This window comes from Trichechus manatus, unplaced genomic scaffold, assembly GCF_000243295.1.
Source record: "Trichechus manatus latirostris isolate Lorelei unplaced genomic scaffold, TriManLat1.0 scaffold00002, whole genome shotgun sequence".
In the NCBI taxonomy this organism is placed as follows: domain Eukaryota; kingdom Metazoa; phylum Chordata; class Mammalia; order Sirenia; family Trichechidae; genus Trichechus; species Trichechus manatus.
In genome coordinates this window covers 36,047,446-36,066,118 of record NW_004443938.1, presented here as the reverse complement: position 1 = coordinate 36,066,118, position 18,673 = coordinate 36,047,446, and the positions used below count along the sequence as shown (strand labels likewise).

At 36.6% G+C, this 18,673-nt stretch overlaps 1 long non-coding RNA gene across 1 annotated transcript in view; it reads left to right on the top strand.

Annotated features, from left to right (window-relative positions):
- LOC111820230 (uncharacterized) overlaps positions 1-18,471 on the top strand; it is a 20,475-nt gene extending 2,004 nt beyond the window's left edge. Inside the window, exons 2-3 of the long non-coding RNA XR_002823778.1 lie at positions 15,815-15,962; positions 18,415-18,471. This is a non-coding gene — a long non-coding RNA (uncharacterized LOC111820230). The remainder of the gene's footprint in view (positions 1-15,814; positions 15,963-18,414) is intronic.
- Positions 18,472-18,673: the final 202 nt, after the last annotated feature.

Below are 18,673 nucleotides of genomic sequence, written 5' to 3'. Positions count from 1 at the left end.
CTTTTCCTCATAACTCTGTAGGATAGATATTGTTACATTTTGAAACTTTGGGTCAGAGAAGTTAAGTGATTTGCCCAAGGTTATACTGTTAATAAGTAGCATAACTGAGATATGAATACATATCATAGTCTGTGCTATTTTTATTACACCATACCAATACCCCTTCAAGCCTTAAATACCTAAAATCACATAAATGTAGAACTCTTAGAGCTGGGAGAAATTTCTATAGCGGTCCTATAGTCCAACTCTCTAATTTTACAAATGAAGAAACTGAGACCTGGAGAAGTAAAGCAAGTAACCAAAATCACACAGTAATTGGAACCTAGATCTTTTGATTTTTGGGCCACTGATTGTTTCTCAATACAGTCCTACAACTTAAAATTCATTACCTGTGACTGAAAAAAAAATTAATTAAACAAACAAAAAACCCAAACTATGGGCACTGTTTTAATGTAGCAATATTTGCCTAATATTGATAACAATATTGTGAAAGAGTGGGGGTGGGGTAGGAATGAGGAACGAAGCAGAGCAAAACATTAAACTTCTTCCCTAGAGGCTGACCACCTCTAGAAGAGAAAGCCAATCATCCCTTCTTTCCTTTTCCAATCTGGCCCAGGACCTTTGCACACGCTGTTCCTTCTGCCTGGTATGCTTGCTTATCCTTCTTGTTTAGTTGATCTCTATTCTTGCTTCAGATCTCAGCTAAAAATATTATATTCTAAGGGTCATCTTCCTGGGCTTCCCTGACTGAATAAATGCCCTCATTAGGTACTCATAGCACTACATCTTGCCTTTGGATTGTGAATCACAGTTGTAATTTTACTTTTACCTGTGGTGTTTTGATTCATATCTGTGCTGTGGGTAGCCTGGAAGTTCCATGAGCAGAGTTAATGCACATATGGCTTCCTGTTGTTTTCCTGTTGCCTCACACAGTATCCTGCATGGAAGAGACACTTAATATATATTTGCTGAATGAATCAGTGAATGAATTTGACAAATATTTATTGAGCATCTACTAGGTGCTTTGCAGGAGCCCTGGTGGCATGGTGGTTAAGTGCTCGACTGCTAACCCAAAGGTCAGCAGTTCAAACCCACCAGCCGCTCCATGGGAGAAAGATGTGGCGGTCTGCTTCTGTAAAGATTTACAGCCTTGGAAACCCTATGGGGCAGTTCTACACTGTCCTATAGGGTCTCTGTGAGTCAAAAGCAGTGGGTTAGTGGGTTTAGGTGATTTGTGATAGTCATGTGGCAAGGTACAATGACACATGAAAAAGATACTCTGCCTTAACAAAATGTTGTTGTTAGTTGTCTTGAAGTTGGCTCGAACTCATGGCAACCTTATGTACAGCAGAACAAAACATTTCCAGGTCCTGTGCCATCTTCATGATCATTGGTATGTTTGAACCCATTGTTGTGGCTATTGTGTCAATCCATCTCATTGAGAGTTTCTCTCGCTTTCACTGACCCTCCACTTTACTAAACATGATGTCCTTCTCTAGTGATTGGTCTTTCCTGATAATGTGTCCAAAGTAAGTGCGCTGAAGTCATATAGTAGGGGGGAAGAAGAAATATGACACATACCTGGAAGTTAAATGCACAATTCTGTGGGAGTTCAGATATTCTACAGGGGCCGTCTTGCTTTACTTCTGGAGCCTGATCTTTGGCTGCAGTCTCCTCACTCCTCCCTCCACTTGCACTTTGACCCTGCAGTGTGGAATTACTGCAGCTTCCTGAGGCAGCCTGGCCCCGGGATCATGGCTCAGGCTGATATCTGCCAGCAAAGCCACCTTTCTATGTATCCCCACCACACACCCCACCCCACCCCACCTTCTTCACCTGGCAGACATCTACTTATCCTTGAAAAAAACAGTAAAAAGAAATTGCTGTCAAGTCAATTCTGACTCCTGGAGACCCCATGTATGTCAGAGTGAAATTGTACTGCCTAGGGTTTTCAGTGGCCGATTTTTCAGAAGTATATCACCAGGCCTTTCTTCTGAGGTGCCTCTGGGTGGACTCGAACCTCCATCCTTTCAGTTAGCATCCAAGAGCAATAACCATTTGCACTACTCAGGGTTTTACTCATCCTTCAAGACTTGGTTAATAAACACCTCCTCTTGTGTGGTTTTTCTTGTGAGTTTTTCCTCTGAGGTGGCAATGGTGGCCATCGTGCCCTCAACACTCTTGTCTAGACACTGCTCACCCATTATTGAGTTTACTGCTTTATAGCCCTGTCCTCTCAACTAACTGTGACCAGGTTTTCCACCTCTGCATCCAAGAGTTTTGAATGGTTTCTGGAACAAAAGATATTTGTTAGATAAATTCCTTTTTTCTCTTTAAAATCAAACCATTGAAAACTATTCAAGTCATATTGAAACCCTGATTGGGAAATAGATAGTAAATATTTACAGTTTCTCTAAATAGAAGGTTCTCCTTTGCGTGTGTAGATACAGTTATAACACAACTTACTACCGTTTACACTGTATAAAATAAAATTTCTACTGTGCTCGTAAAGCCATACAGTGCATTTTATATATCACAATATAAATATTTAATTCATGCAATGGCTAGACACTTGTGGACTTAAAAAATAAAGTAAAAAAAAGAAGGTAATCATTCTCTCTGCTCTCAAAGAGGTTAATGTCTAGACCAGGAGTTAACACTGTTGGGCTTTGTCTTAGTTATCTAGTCCTGCTATAAAAGAAATACCACAAGTGGGTGGCTTTAACGAACAGAAATTTATTTCTTCATAATTAGGAGGCTACAAGTGTGAAATCAGGGTGCTGGTTCTAGGGGAGGGCTTCTCTCTCTGTCAGCTCTGGGAAAAGGTCCTCATCTCTTCAGCTTCTATCCCTTGGCTCCTTGGTGAGCTTCATGTGGCATGGCCTCTATCTTTCACTGTCTCTGCTCTCTTGCTTGTTTGTTTAATTTCTTTTATCTCTCAGATAGATTGATTTAAGACACACCCTACACTAATACTGTCTCATTAACATAAAAAAGAAAACCCATTCCCAAATGGGATTATAAAAACCCATACCCATTGCTGTTGAGTCGATTCCGACTCATAGCAACCCACAGGACAGAGTACAACTGCTCCAGAGGGTTTCCAAGGAGCACCTGGTGGATTCGAACTGCTGATGTTTTGGTTAGCAGCCGAATTCTTAACCACTACACCACCAGGTTTTCCATAGCTACTACAAGGTTAGTATTTACAACACATATTTTGGGGGGACACAGTTCAATCCATTACTGGCCTCTTCAGAGAACCTAACTTCTGCCTGTACTAAAATCAACAGCTTCAGGGTCCTGGGAAACCCCTCTTTACACCTGATGGTGCTCCTCAGTTTAAAATCAGAGCACAGGACACATCCTTTCTAGCTTGGGGTCAGTGATGATGCCTCTGCTGTGCTGCTGTGAAGTCTTCTCACTCTGATGGACCCCTGGGCCCCAGACTGGACATTCCCCAGGTAAACATATTTTCTTTCTGTACTAACACCCTCCCTTTCCTAACTCCAGTGTATTCGTTTCTTTTGGGTGTTCTAACAAATTACCACGTATGTAGTGGCTTAAAACAGCACAGAGTTATTATCTAACAGTTCTGGAGGTCAGAAGTCCAAAATGGGTCTCACTGGGTTAAAATCAAGGTGTTGGCAGGGCTGCATTCTTTTCTGGAGGCTCTAGAGGAGAATCTGCTTCCTTGCCTTTACAGCTCCTAGAGGCTGCCTGCATTTCTTGGCTTATGGCCCCTTCCTCTGTTTTCAAAGCCAGCAACTACAGGTTGAGTTCTTCACAAGTCACATTATTCTGATCTCCTTTTCTGCCTCTTTCTTTCACTTTTAAGAATCACATTGTGGATTACATTGGGCCCACCTGGATAACCCAGGATAATCTTCCCATCGCAAGGTCCTTAATCACATCTGCAAAGTCCCTTTTGCTATGTAAGGTAACATATTCACAGGTTCTGGGGATTAGGACAGAGCCCTGGTTGCTTAGTTGTTAAGAGCTCAGCTACTAACCAAAAGGTCGGCAGTTCGAATCCCCCAGCCGCTTCTTGGAAACCCTATGGGGCGGTTCTACTCTGTCCTATAGGATCACTATGAGTCGGAATCGACTCGACAGCAATGGGTTTGGTTTGGGATTTTTTTGGGGGATTAGGATGTACGCATCTTTGGGAGGCCATTATTCTACCTGCCACATTCACCATTTCCATAATTTTTGCCATTTTTCATCCAGACATATACAGTAATCTGATTATTCTCCATTCTTTATCCATCAGTTCATTCATTTAACAGATATTTATTGATTGCTTCAGCTATAAAGATGAATTTAAATATCTCTGTTAACAGCCTAATAAAAGATATACACAGCTAAGAAAACAAGTACAAAACATGTGAAAAGTGTTTTATTAAAATAAAGTTCAGAGTACAAAGAAATCAGAGATGAAACCAAAGTGGTCCCTAAGTGGGACAGGAGATTGGAAGTTTAGGGGAAAGCCCGTATGAGGAGGAGTTCAGTCAGAAGCTTGAAGAACATGTGGGGATTTACCAAATAGACAAAAGAAAGGAGAGAATTCTGGATAGAGAGAACAGCATGTGCAAAGCTCTGAATTTTAAATTTTTATTTCATTTCAATGAATTTAAATTTAAATAGACACTTGTGACTACCACAACCATATCAGTTGCCATTTAGTCGATTCTGACAAATGGTGACCCCATGTGTGTCAGTAGGCTAGTGGCTACTATATTGGCTAGCATAGCTCTAGAGTGTTTCTCTGAGGAGTTAATGGGAAGAGATGAAGCTGGACAGGTAATAGGGGCCAGATTAGGAGAGACCTTGCCTGGTATGCAAGTGTAGTGGATTCAATAGTGCCCCCTCACACACAAAAACAAAAACAAAGCCAAAGAGCTGGCTGTCTGCTCCTGTAAAAATTACAGCCCAGGAAGCCCTGTGGGGCCATTCTACTCTGTCTCATAGGCTTGCTGCGAGTCAAAATTGACTCAATGACACACATCAACAACAACAACAATTTCCTGCCTACCTGGAACACGTGAAGCTGACCTTATTTGTACATAGGATCTTTGCAGATGTAATTAAGATGAAAATGAGGTTCTACTGGATTAGTGTGAGCCCTATATCCAGTCACTGGTGACCTCATAAGAAGAGACACAGAGACACATAGAGACACACACACACAGAAGATAGACATGTGAAGATGGAGGCAGAGACTGAAGTTAGCTACCACAAACCAAGGAACACCAAGGAGTGCCAGCAACTACCAGAAGCTGGAAGAGGAAAGGAAGTATTCTTCCCTAGAGCCTTCGGAGGGAGCATGGGCCCACCCACATCTTGAGTTTAGATTTGTACCCTCCAGAACTGTGGGAGAATAAATTTCTCTTGCTTAAAGTTGCCCAGTTTGTGGTAATATGTTACAGCAAACTTGTTGTTCTTAGGTGCCGTTGAGTCAGCTCCGACCCATAGTGACCCTATGTACAACAGAAGGAAACACTGCCCGGTCTTGCTCCATCCTCACAATCACTGTCATGCTTAAGCCCATTGTTGCAGCCACTGTGTCAATCCATCTCGTTGAGTAGCTTCCTCTTTTTCGCTGACCCTCTACTTGGCCAAGCATGATATCCTTCTCCAGGGACTGATCCTTCCTGATAGCCTATACAAAGTATGTGACACTTAATCTCGCCATCCTTATTTCTAAGGAGCGTTCTGGTTGCCCTTCTTCCAAGATAGATTTGTTCATTCTTTGGGCAGTCCATGGTATATTCAGTATTCTTCTACAACACCACAATTCAAAGGCATCAATTCTTCTTTGGTCTTTCTTATTCATCTTCCAGCTTTCACGCGCATATGAGGCGATTGAAAACACCATGGCTTGGGTCAGGCACAACTTAGTCTTCAAGGTGGCATCTTTGCTTTTTTAACACTTTAAAGAGGTCTTTTGCAGCAGATTTGCCCAATGCAATATGTCTTTCGTTTGCTTGACTGCTGCTTCCCTGGGTGTTAATTGTGGATCCAAGTAAAATGAAATCCTTAACAACTTCAATCTTTTCTGCATTTATCATGATGTTGCTTATTGGTCCAGTTGTGAGGATTTTTATTTTCTTTATGTTGAGGTGTAATCCATACTGAAGTGAAGGCTGTAGTCTTTGATTTTCATCAATAAGTGCTTGAAGTCCTCTTCACTTTCAGCAAGCAAGGTTGTGTCATCTACATATTGCAGGTTGTTAGTGAGTCTTCCTCCAATCCTGACGCCCCATTCTTCTTCATATAGTCCGGCTTCTTGGATTATTTGCTCAGCATACAGACTGAATAAGTATGGTGAAAGGATACAATCCTGATGCACATCTTTCCTGACTTTAAACCACACAATATCCCCTTGCTCTGTTCGAAAGACTGCCTGTTGATCTATGTACAGGTTCTTCACAAGCACAATAAGTGTTCCGGAATTCCCATTCTTCACAATGTTATCCATAATCTGTTATGATCTACACAGTCAAATGCCTTTGCACAGTCAATTAAACACAAGCAAACATCTTTCTGGTATTCTCTGCTTTCTGCAGTCTGAAATTGATCAATCATGTAATCAAGATGCATTGATAATTACTGGTGGTTGGAATGTGAAAGTTGGAAACAAAGAAGGATAGGTAGTTGGAAAATATGGCCTTGGTGATAGAAACAATGCCAGAGTTCCCACGATAGAATTTTGCAAGACTGATGACATATTCCTTGCAAATGCCTTTCTTCAACAACATAAGCGGCAACTATACATGTGGACCTCACCAGATGGAAAACACAGGAATCAAATCGAATACATCTGTGGAAAGAGAAGATGGAAAAGCTCAATATCATCAGTCAGAACAAGGCCAGGGGACAACAGTGGAACAGATTATCAGTTGCTCATATGCAAGTTTCAGTTGAGGCTGAAGAAAATTTAAACAAGTCCGCAAGGGCCAAAATACAATCTTGAGTACATCTCACCTGAATTTGAAGACATCTCAAGAATAGATTTGATGCATTAAACACTAATGACTGAAGACCAGGCAAGTTGTGTGATGACATCAAGGCCGTCATACATGAAGAAGACAAAAGGTCATTAAAAAGACAAGAAAGAAAAGACCAAAATGGATGTTAGACTATGTTTCACATACTATGGAGATGTTATCAGGAGGGATCAGTTCCTGAAGAAGGACATCATACTTGGTAAGTTAGAGGATCAGTGAAAAAGTGGAAGTCCCTCGATGAGATGGATTGACACAGTGGCTGCAACCATGAAAGCAAACATAACAGGACTGGGTAGTGTTTCATTCTGTTATACATAAGGTTGCTATGAGTCAGAGCCGACTCGATGGCACCTAACATCAACAGGAAATTCTTATGCACCCTGGAGCTGAAAACCCACTTTCCTAGAGATGATTTGCACAGGATTCCTGCCCTTAGAACAAGATAGAAACTGAGATGAAAATAGACATTTTGATAGTCAAGTACCACCTATAACCCCTAAATGGTAATTTCAGGTAGCCAGGTATCTTAGGTACCTAGTACTCTGATAAAAAAGAAATAGCACAAATTGGTAGCTTTAAAAAAAAACAGGTGTTTATCGTCTCACAGTTTTGGAGGCTAGAAGTCCATGGTTCTAAGGCTGGGTCTTCTTTGTCAGTAGCCCCAGGAGTTCCTTGAAGTTCCTTGGCATTCCTTGGTATTTGTCTTCCTCCTGTGTGTGTCTCTGTTCTTTCTATAACTCTGTTCTTTTTATAACTCAAAAGTGATTAAGTTTAGGACAGCCCTACTCTGTTGTGGCCTCATTAACATAATGAAAGAGAAATTCCTTTTCGAAACCTGATCACATCCATAGGTACAGGGGCCAGCACAAGCTGAGGGGACAATTACCAAGGTAGTATGCATCATTACTGCTAATGTGACCTCACCTGAAATACTAGCTGGTGAGACATGGAAGAAATTCGGATACAGTACAGGGAAATCTGAGGTTTAGAGACTTAGTTCTCCTGTTGTGTGTTGTCCAAGATGACACAGCTGTTTAGTGGATTTGTAACCCAGGTCTACTGTGACGTGATGAAGAGATTCAAAGCTTTTCTCATAAAAATAATTGAAGAGTGGGATATTTTCCAGTTATGGCCTCATTCTTCCACTGATGTAACCCAGTAAGCTTCTATTAAAAACAAAACAAAACAAAACAAATCTGTTGCTGTCGTGTCAGTTTCAACTCATAGCGACACTATAGGACAGAGTAGAGCTGCTCCATAGAGTTTCCAAGGAGTGGATGGTGGATTCGAACTGTCAACCTGTTGGTTAGTAGCCAAGCTCTTAACCACTGTGCCACCAGGGCCCCATAAGCTTCTATTGCTGTGTTCAAAACAGTTGTTTTCAAATTGGCCAAGAGGCTTATTCATTATTTGATAGAATTGAGTATGGGTATATTTTGCTGAGATTATTTTTATTAATTTCAAGTTTTTCTCACTACATTTTTGGAACTGGTTTATTAATGCAATTCTTATGCAATAGGAAGAAATAGACAAAAAGAATACTGAGCCAGGAAGTCAAATTGAGTGTGTGTGTGTTTTTAAACACTTTATAAAATTTAAATGCTAAAATATAGAGCTACTGTATGAGTTTTCAATATAGCCTGGATAATCTTAAAAGGAAGAAGAGCCTTGTGTTTTAAATGATGAGAAGCAGAGCCTTTTCAATTCTGTGTAAATAATTACCACTTCCCTGAAAAAGTTTTAAAATTTCTCTAGAGACAAGGTGTATCATAACAAGTAGCCAGCACATACTTTAGTTTTCAATAAGTAGATAGCTGTAGGCAAAGTGCTACTTTTACTGAGGCAAAAAAAGAGGAAGTTGTTGAGAATGAGACTTGTTAAAAAATTGTCAAGAAAAATAAAAAATAAACTGTCAAGAACTAATAGGTCTAGGTTTCTTTTTGGGATGAAGTAAACTTTCTGAAATTAGATATTGGTGATGGTTGTAAATCTTGTGAATCTACTAAAAATTACTGAAGTGAACAGAATTTCAAATTCTCATGGACTGCAGAATTCCAGGAGCCATGAAGGTTGGATGAAACCCTGAAACTATTGCCCTGAGATAGTGTTTAAACTTTAAACCAAAAATACTCCCTGAAGTCTTCTTGAAACCAAACAATAGTTTGTTTTCCCTCTTGCCGTCAAGTGGATTCCGACTCATAGTGACCCTGTAGGACAGAGTAGAACCGCTCCGTAGGGTTTCCAAGGAGCAGCTGGTGAATTCAAACTGCTAACTTTTGGTTAGTAGCCCAGCTTTTAACCACTAAGCCACCAGGGCTGCTAGTTTAGCTTAACTAGTAAAAAACATCTGTCTTGAGCATTATGCTCCTTTAAGAACTGTGGGATCAAATCATAACAGCCACTTGAAGGATTAGACAGGAAACTTAGAGGGCAGTGAATTTACATTAATGGGGAAGGAACAACTCAGAAAAGGAGGGTGAGAATGGTTACACAACTCAAAGAATGTAATCAGTGTCACTAAATGATACATGTAGAAACTGTTGGATTGGTGTATGTTTTGCTGTATATATTCTCAACAACAACAAAAAATAAGATTATATTTTAAAAATCACTGAAGTACATTTTAAAAGGGTGTATTTTATGATATGTGAATAATATCTCAATAAAGCTATTATTTAATAAAATAACAAGAGGATATAAGATTCAAACACCACACACACACATTTACCACACAAAACTTTCTGGAATGACAACTTTTTTAACTAAAAAATTAAAAGATAATATGGCTACTGTTGAGACCCAGATTAGTTGTGTGGAAGACCAAAATCAATCTTATAAGAAAAGAAAATATATGAAGAAATAGAAACAATGAGAGAAGAAAAATTTTAAGAAACTTGGAAGGTATAACTAGAAATCCAACAAAAATAACAAGAATTCCACAAGGATAAAATACACGGGTTTAAAATACATATACAAATGCAAGGGAGCCAGAAAAGCCAAAACGATATTGAAAAACAACGAAGTTGGAAAACTCACACTCCCTTATTTCAAAACTTACTACAAAGCTACAGCAGTCAAGACAGTGTAGTCCTTGCCTAAGGATAGACACGTTGCTGTTGTTGTTAGGTGCTGCTGAGTCAGTTTCGACTCATAGTGACCCTACATACAATACAACAAATATAAACATATATCTGATTCCAAAGCCAAAACTATATAACAAAGTATTCAGAGAAGTCTTTCTTCCATTACTATCCCTTATTCTTATTCATTTTCTCCTCTATACATTTGATTTAACTTTTCAGTGTTTCTTTTTGCAAATATAAATGTGCGTAGCCCATAAATGTTCTTAAATGAAAAAAAAGCAAGATGAAAAGAGTTTGTATAGCATGCTATTTTTTATGTAAGAAAAGGGGGAAAATACTATATATAACTATGTATATTCTATAATACTCTATATTAGTATTTGTTTTCTGCTCCTTAAGTTAAATTTCTATTTACTATAACCAGAACTGTATTTACTTCATGTATTTTCATAGTTCTTGACATTTTAAAAAAAATTTTTTTTTATTATACTTTAGATGAAGGTCTACAGAACAGATCGTTTCTCATTAAACAGTCAGTACACCTATTGTTTTATGACATTGGTTAACAACCCCATGACATATCAACACTCTCCCTTCTTGACCTTGGAGGACCTTTTTTTTTGGTGAAATATTTTAAACAAATTTATTTCCTGTTTGCATCTGTTTCCGTAGCTGGGTTGGATTAATGATGATCTTTAAGTCGTCTTTCAGCTTTAACAATGTTTTACCTAAAAATTAAGAGCGATCTTCAACCTTGTAATAACTGCTATAATCCACTAGATGTCAATGCAACATAGCAACCTATTTGGGGATAGTTAAGCCTCAAGACCCAGAAGAATAACAGTAATTTCTATTTATTTGTTACTTATTTTTATTAAATGTTAAATATAAAATGCTCTGTTTCAAAAAAAAAACTTAATAAATAAACCTGTTCTACTTCAAAGGATATAAACATTACTTGAGATAAGATTCCTCAACTTCCCGTTGTTTAGTTTAAAAATTTATTTCCTCTTGTAAAACCAATGCTTACAGACTCTCCTATTAGATAAGAAAGAGTGGCATAAAGTTCTGAAAATAAAATATTTGGTCACTAAATAACCTTTTGAAGTTTGGTCCGTTGAGGAGAGAGAAACAAAATGGTCTTGGTAAAATAGTATGAGGTTTAGAGTTAAATTTTATGTTAAATGTGAAATTATTTATTAAATTATTAATGTAGCAATCTGTTTCTTGTCAGATTTTTAAATCTTTTAAGATAAATTAAGAATTATTTTACAATAAAGATAAACATATTATTTTCCCTCCTTGAAAAACGGGTGATAATAAAATAATTTTTTTAACATAGAGTGATGTCACTCTTAAATCAGAACCTTGGTAAAGTGCAGTTTATTTTTTCATTTAGACTTCAAGAGTAACAGGGTGAAGAAATAATTGGTGTTGCAATGTTGTTTAGTTGTTTAAAATTCTAGCTATCGTTGAGTATCATTACAAATGATATACAACATGTTTAAATTTCAAGCAAATACACACACGCACACATTTATGCAGTCAAGAAGTGCAGTTTTTCCTAACCAGGAATTGTGAAAACTAAGAAAAACACAACATTAGAAGGATTAATACTAGTTATTTCTCAGTCCCTAAACCAGCAAAGGTCAGTGATCAGGGATGAAATAGAAGGTGAGGTAAACAAATTGAGGTAACTGTTAATAATTCAAATAAAAGATTAATTTTGCTACAATTGCTTGAACTATGAGTTTTTGCTGTACACTTACCTCTAAACTGCTAATTTGAAAGTCTGTAGTTTAAAATTATTTATTCTCATTAAGGGCAGAGCAGTAATCTATACTCAGTCAGGTCACTTTCTATCTGCTTCAACAAATTTAAATCTATACACCTACTCCTCATTTATCAACAGAGATAAGTTCCAAAGACAAGACTGTCATGCAAAAATGGGCGTTATGAGAAAATGGAGGATAACTACATCATTACATAACTGCCAAATTACATTATTACATAACTGCCAGATTACATCATTACATAACTGGCAAACCACTGAGAATCATGGCCCAGCCGAGTTGACACAAAACCTTTACCATCACAGGCAGCATTACTTTCGCCTCACACCTCATGTTCGTTACTGCCAGATGTATTTGTTAACGCGCAAAATAGTTGGATATTAGATTTTTGACTATTGTTGCAAATGAGAAATGTCAGATAACAAGATAGCCAGTAAGTGAGGATGAGGTATATTTTATATTCTTTTCTTTATGAAATCATTATTAAATGTTCCTAATTAACAAATGACATGCTCTACTGTAGAATTACACCACTACTTGAATAACGTATAGACTCAGTGCTTACCTAGCAACTATGTGCAGTAAGCTTCATCCTTCCTGATAAATGACATAATACATAACACTCACCTAGAAATTTTGCATAATTTTCTTGCTGTTACCTTCTATGGGGTTTCTAGGAGCTCACTGGAAGATTTAGAGGCCTAGGCTTTTCCTTAAAACCATGTGATACCTCTCTCTTTATAGTTTATTTGATTTCATCTTAGATATTTAGAGTCCTTTATTTGTAAGGATGGTTACCTCTTGTCAAAATTATTTCTACTCAATTAATTATTTACTTTAAAATTTTATGTCTTTGTGCTTGTTTGTTTGCTTTTCAATGTACCGAAGTTTTCATCTTATTACGTCATAGATACACTTTCAACTGACTAATGGGTGTATGATATTGACAGTCTTCGGCCCTAATACAGGAAGGAATCATAATGTGCCTTAGTGATTTCCTTCCACAGAGAATTCTTCCTCTTGCAAATGGTTTACAAGGGGTTTTGAGCGTTGTGAGCCTTGACATTTGCTGACCTGGACAGAGTAGCTGAGCAGGGCATTATCACTTTCCAGGGCCAGATGTTTGGATCTCTGCAGAGCAGCCACCCAGGAGGGCCTGATGCACAGCCAAGTGGTGGCCTTTAATTCTATGTACTATGACGGTAGTATTTATATTGATACCCTCTTTGTTTGCAAAGATTATGCAGTATCAAAAAATAAAGAAAAATAAATGAACAGTGGGGAGGAAGATGGTAAAGAATGGAACATTACATTACTATTAAGCTTTATGAAAAGTAATGGCCATCCATTAGGCACTCTTAACTACCCAATTACTTTATAACAGAAAACTAATGTAAATGCATGTGTGAATGGTATTTAAATCTGATTGATTGTAACTGTTTATTGCTATACATATATGTATATATATATATTTAATCTAACTATATCACCCTGTTAACCCAAGATTTTCAGTGTATAAAGTTGTCCTGTCTTTAGAGAATTTTAAAGAAATTTTAAAGAGGGATTCAAGATATTTAGAAAATCTAAAGAAAATAAAAATTAGACTTAAGTCTACAATATTTTGGTTTACTTCCATTTACTTTGTGTTTATTTATTTAAAAAATTATATGAATATAAGTTAGAACACTGAACTTTCATTTAACATTGTATAATAAAAAATTCCTAAGTCATTAAATATACTCTGGAAGCATGATTATAATGGCTTCATAATATTTTATAAAATTGATGTATTAGAAACCATACTTTATTTAATTGCCTACCATTGGATATTTTTATTATTGCTAATGTTTCACTGTTGTAAGTAACACAACAATGAACATCCAATGAACATCTTTGCATATAAATCTGTGAAAGTATCTCTGGTGATATTCTTGGAAGTATGTTGAGTGATTTAAGGACTATGAACATTTGTGAGATAATTGTCAATCTGCTTTCTTAATATTAATATCTATTTACACTCTTACAGATAATGTATGAGTGCTCATTTTAGTAAGCATTGAAAATTAACATTTAAAAAATATATTTTGTCAATTTTACACCTTATTAATGGTATTTTATTGTGGCTTTATTACGTGCCTCTCTATTAGTGAGTTTAACCATGTTTTTATGTATTTGTTGATAATTACAATTTATTAAGAATTGTTGTTCATATTCTTTATTTATTAGACTATTAGTTATTTTTAGAGCCCTTTGTCATATATTAAAAATAGTTACATCTTGTCAAAATTATTTCTACCCAATTAATTATTTACTTGAAAATTGTGTTTCTGGCTTTGTTTTTGTTTGTTTTTCAATCTACAGAGGTTTTAATCTTATTACACCATCTTTTCCTCTGTGATCACTTCAATTGCCTTTATCTTAGAAAATCTTTTATTCTACCCTCATATCAGTTAAAGAGCCACCTCTGTTTTCATTTAGTATTTTAAAGTTTCGTTGTTGACACTAACCTCTTTAATAAAATCCATTATTATGGGTTTAAGATGAACGTTTCTCTTAATGATTTTTCAAATACATCATTTTCTAAAAGCATTTGGTGAATAAATAATCCATCTCTTGCATTTGTTTATGATATTTCCTTTATAATACACCAATTTCTTACATAGTAGGATTTTTCTATACCGTTTATACTGTAATGTTTTAATGCTTTCAAACTCATTACTGTTTTCTTTCTTTTTGATTCAAGTATTACTGGAATATTCTCACTTATTAATCCTTCCAGAATCGTTTTAGGAAGTGTCTTCCATCTCAGATAAAATCTGATTGCCGTTATTATGATTTGGCTTTTATTAGCAAGTAAGAATTAACTTAGGAGGCAATACAGTAATGCATTGTCCTATCCAGGAATATGAAATTCTGCTCACTTTTTTCAGCTTACCTTTAATTATTTCTCTGTGAAAATTTTATAGTTTTCTGTAAATTGTTCTCACTCATATATTGCAGGGATACCAATCAAAACCAAACCCACTGCCATCAAGTCAATTCTGACTCATAGCAACCCTATAGGACAGAGTAGAACTGCCCCATAGGGTTTCCAAGGAGCAGCTGATGGATTTGAAATGCTGACCTTTTGGTTAGCAGCCAAACACTTAACCACTGTGCCACCAGGGCCCCACTGTAGGGGTGGCATGACAGTATTCTATGTTGCACTATGGGCTATTGATCTTTGTATGTTTATTTTGTATTCATTCACTTCACTGACCTCTAAGCATTTTTATTTTATTTTTTTAGATGGTCTGAGTATATAATCATATTATACGCAAGTAATGATGATTGCTTACATAGATTATTAAGGCTTATGAAAGTAGGCTTTAAGAAATAATAAAAACATGATTTAAATCTCTTCACTAAAAACGTAATACTTGTTTTTCATTTGTGGATTCAATTTTTTTTTTTTGACTTTAACAAAGAGAAATTTATTCTCTCACAGTCTAGTAGGCTACAAGTCCAAATTCAGGGCATCAGCTCCAGGGGAAGGCTTTCTCTGTGGGCTCTGGAGGAAGGTCCTTGTATTCCCTTGGATTCACATTTTAAAGTCAAAACTAAGAGTCCATAAAATTATTTTATTGTTGTGTAATATTTTTCACTTGATTATCATTAGAATAGATTAAGAAATCTGGAATTTTCTAGGAGCAAAATGTGACTACAAGTTTTTTAAAAAAATGTCATAAGGGACTTGGGCAGACATGGCTGTGACAGTATGCTTGTTCATTTTTCCATTCTTGCCTATTCTGTGATATTCTTTGGACTCGGGCAGACATGGCTGTGGCAGCATGCTTGTCTGCTTCCCACTTTTGTCCTGTTAAATATATGCCAAATAAAACTTTCTTTTTACTTTACTAAACTTTGTGATGTTTTTCCCCTACAACAGTTAATGGCGCTGTAAGCAGGATCTGAAGCTACAAATCCAGTCAACTGCAAAGAGACCTGGACTGCAGAACAGAAGCCGTCAAAGAGAGAGAAGGTCCTATCTTCTGGACCCACGTGTTCCCACTCCATGTCCCTTCGACATTGACGGGGTGAGTGCTCTCAGAAAACGAGCATTTGCTTATTTTTTGTTGTTCTCTTTCTCATGTTTTCTTAAGTTTTGTTTGGCATATTTGTTTATAAAACCAGTTAATTGATTAAGGAGAATCTTTCTTAGATTTTTGCTTGATGGTTTGGGTATGAGCGACGTTTAGTAACTCTTTAAGTGAACTGCAGTTTAGGCCTGGATTCAGGCGTTTCAAGAGGTAATTCTGTTTTCAAAGAGCTCTGAGCCACTATAAGCCACAAAAAAATTCGGGCACGGGTCGACCAGTAAAAGCCATAGGGCGGTCGCCGGCGCTCATTACAAGCGTTGAAGTCTCCCGTGACAGGATAAGGTGGTCACGAGACAGGCTAGAGCACTAGGCTGCCTGCCACCCACAAGAAAAATCTCGTGCAACGAAGGTACATACTGGTCTAAGCAAAACACTGTCCAAACCCCACGGCGTTCCTCGTTAGGTTTCTTTTTTGTGGCTCAGAGAAAACCTGGAAAATAGTGCTCCGCTTTGCCAAATTCGCAGAGAGAGGTGGCAGCTCTTATCTGTTTTGCCAAATTCTCAGGGGGAGGTGGCAGCTCCTGACCTGTGTTTTGATATTTAAGGGAGAAGTGGTAGTTCCGTACCTGTTTTTTCCATTGAATTGGGTCGATCTTACCCAAAATTGCTATATACATTTTTAGAAACTAGGATCCTCATATCCTCGTTTTGTGTGGTATTATCTGGTGAGTTTATGTGGTCTTTCTGTCTCCTTTTGTTTTAAGAGCTTGCTTCTGGTCTAGAGCATTGTGTCTAAGTTTGTCTTGTATTAGATCAGTGGCTATGGCTAAGAATTGCTGTTTTTTGTAAGGCTAGTCATAGAACCTCAGTTCCTTCTTCATCCAGAAAGAAACAGCGTCTTGTGTCTGTCTTGTGATTTAGATTTTTAATAGCTACTTGGAGAAACTTTGATATAAATTGGTCTATTTGAAAAGTGCACTAAGATCTTTATGTTTTATACTATGTCAATCTTAAAAGTGAAACCTGTTTAGTATCTTAAGCTAGATATTATTTGAAATGTGTTTTATTTAAGGAAAAAGGATAGTTTTGTCTTAAAGTAAAAGTAGCAGTTCCAGAACAGTAAAAAAGAAAGAAATTAGCTATCTTTTGTCTTTGAAAATGCCTCCATCAATTTAAACATATGTAAATGTCTTCCATGAGTCAAGAGAGTGAGGGCAGGGCACTATCAGGCCTCCCCAGCTCCCAGTCTCCAAGGTCCTGTAGCTCCAGGGACGCTTTTGAAAGACCCCTTTCCAGCTAGGTGGAGACTCTTTTAAGACTAAAGATAAGAAAAATTGCTGCTTTGCTATAGTTATCAGAAACAGAGCAGAGACTGGGATTTCCAAAGCCAGTTGATAAAATCTTTAAGGGCTGAAATTAGATTGGGGAAAATATGAGAAGTAGTAAAAGTTGAAAGAAATCTTAGAATGTTTACTTTTCTTTCAACAACAGTTATGTTTTGTGGTATACAGGCTTAAAATAATTCCAAAGGTATTTTAGGTAGCTTATTGATGTTATTAAGTTAATAGATATTTGTCATAATTTAAGTTCATATACTTTGTCTTTTTATGCCACAGGAGGATATATAGATAGATATATTTAAGTCTGTGAATAAGTGTTCATTTTTGCCATTTAAAGGGATGCACTATAAGAGATGTACAACAAAGGCAACCTTTAAGAGGTTTATTGAAAAAAATTTATTTGATATGGTCAAGTTTCATCTGTCTGACTAAAGTTTAATCGTTTAATTTATGAGATTTTGAGGAGTTTTAATGTTAAGTAGCATATAAAACAAAGACTTGGGTTTCTCACAGTTAAAATAACAAAGTGCTCTTTAATTTCTGAGTTAAGGGGTTAATTTATTCTTTGTGTAATCTGCCTGGAATACAAAGGTTTGGCCTCTCATTAGAATAAGATTCCTGAGTCTGAATACTAAGCCGCACGGTTTTTACAAAAGAAAGCTAAGATTTTTACTTTAAGATCTTTGGTTAAATAACTTAAGGATTGTTTCACAGTGACCTATATTATTATCTCTTTATTGCTAACTTGGTCGCAACTTTATCTTTTTGAATCTAGCATTATCAAAGCCAATGGTTTGATTGGGGAATTTACATCATTTTTCTATGAATTTTTTTATTACAATTCAGGTATTTAGAGATTTGATAATCTTGGTATATTCTTAATATATCCTGACTATATGGTATTTTGTCTCAAAATTATTCTGCATTATATCTGAAGCTCTTTGAATATGGTTAATGGCTATATTTAGAAATATTTTTATCTAAAGTTTTTTTAACTGATTTTATTTGGCCTTTACATTATGCTTATAATTAATTTCTATCAGGTCTTTCACTATTAGGAATATTATGTTTATCAATTAATCATGGCCATATTGTTTTGTCAACTGCAGATAAGTTTTTACTTTGCTGATATGCTGAAAAAGTTTGACCCAAATATCTCAACAAAAAGATGGACTATATTGGACTTGCTAAAAAGACTGTGACTAGACTGAATAAAATTTCCAGAGCTCCTATGCAGAAGCTGATGAGTTTGCAGACCGCGGCTGATCCAGAATCACGTGGAACAGAAATTAACTACATAAGACTGAGTAAACTACAGGAAACTATGGTTTTTTTAATATTGCTGATGTTTTAAGGTCCTAATTTCTG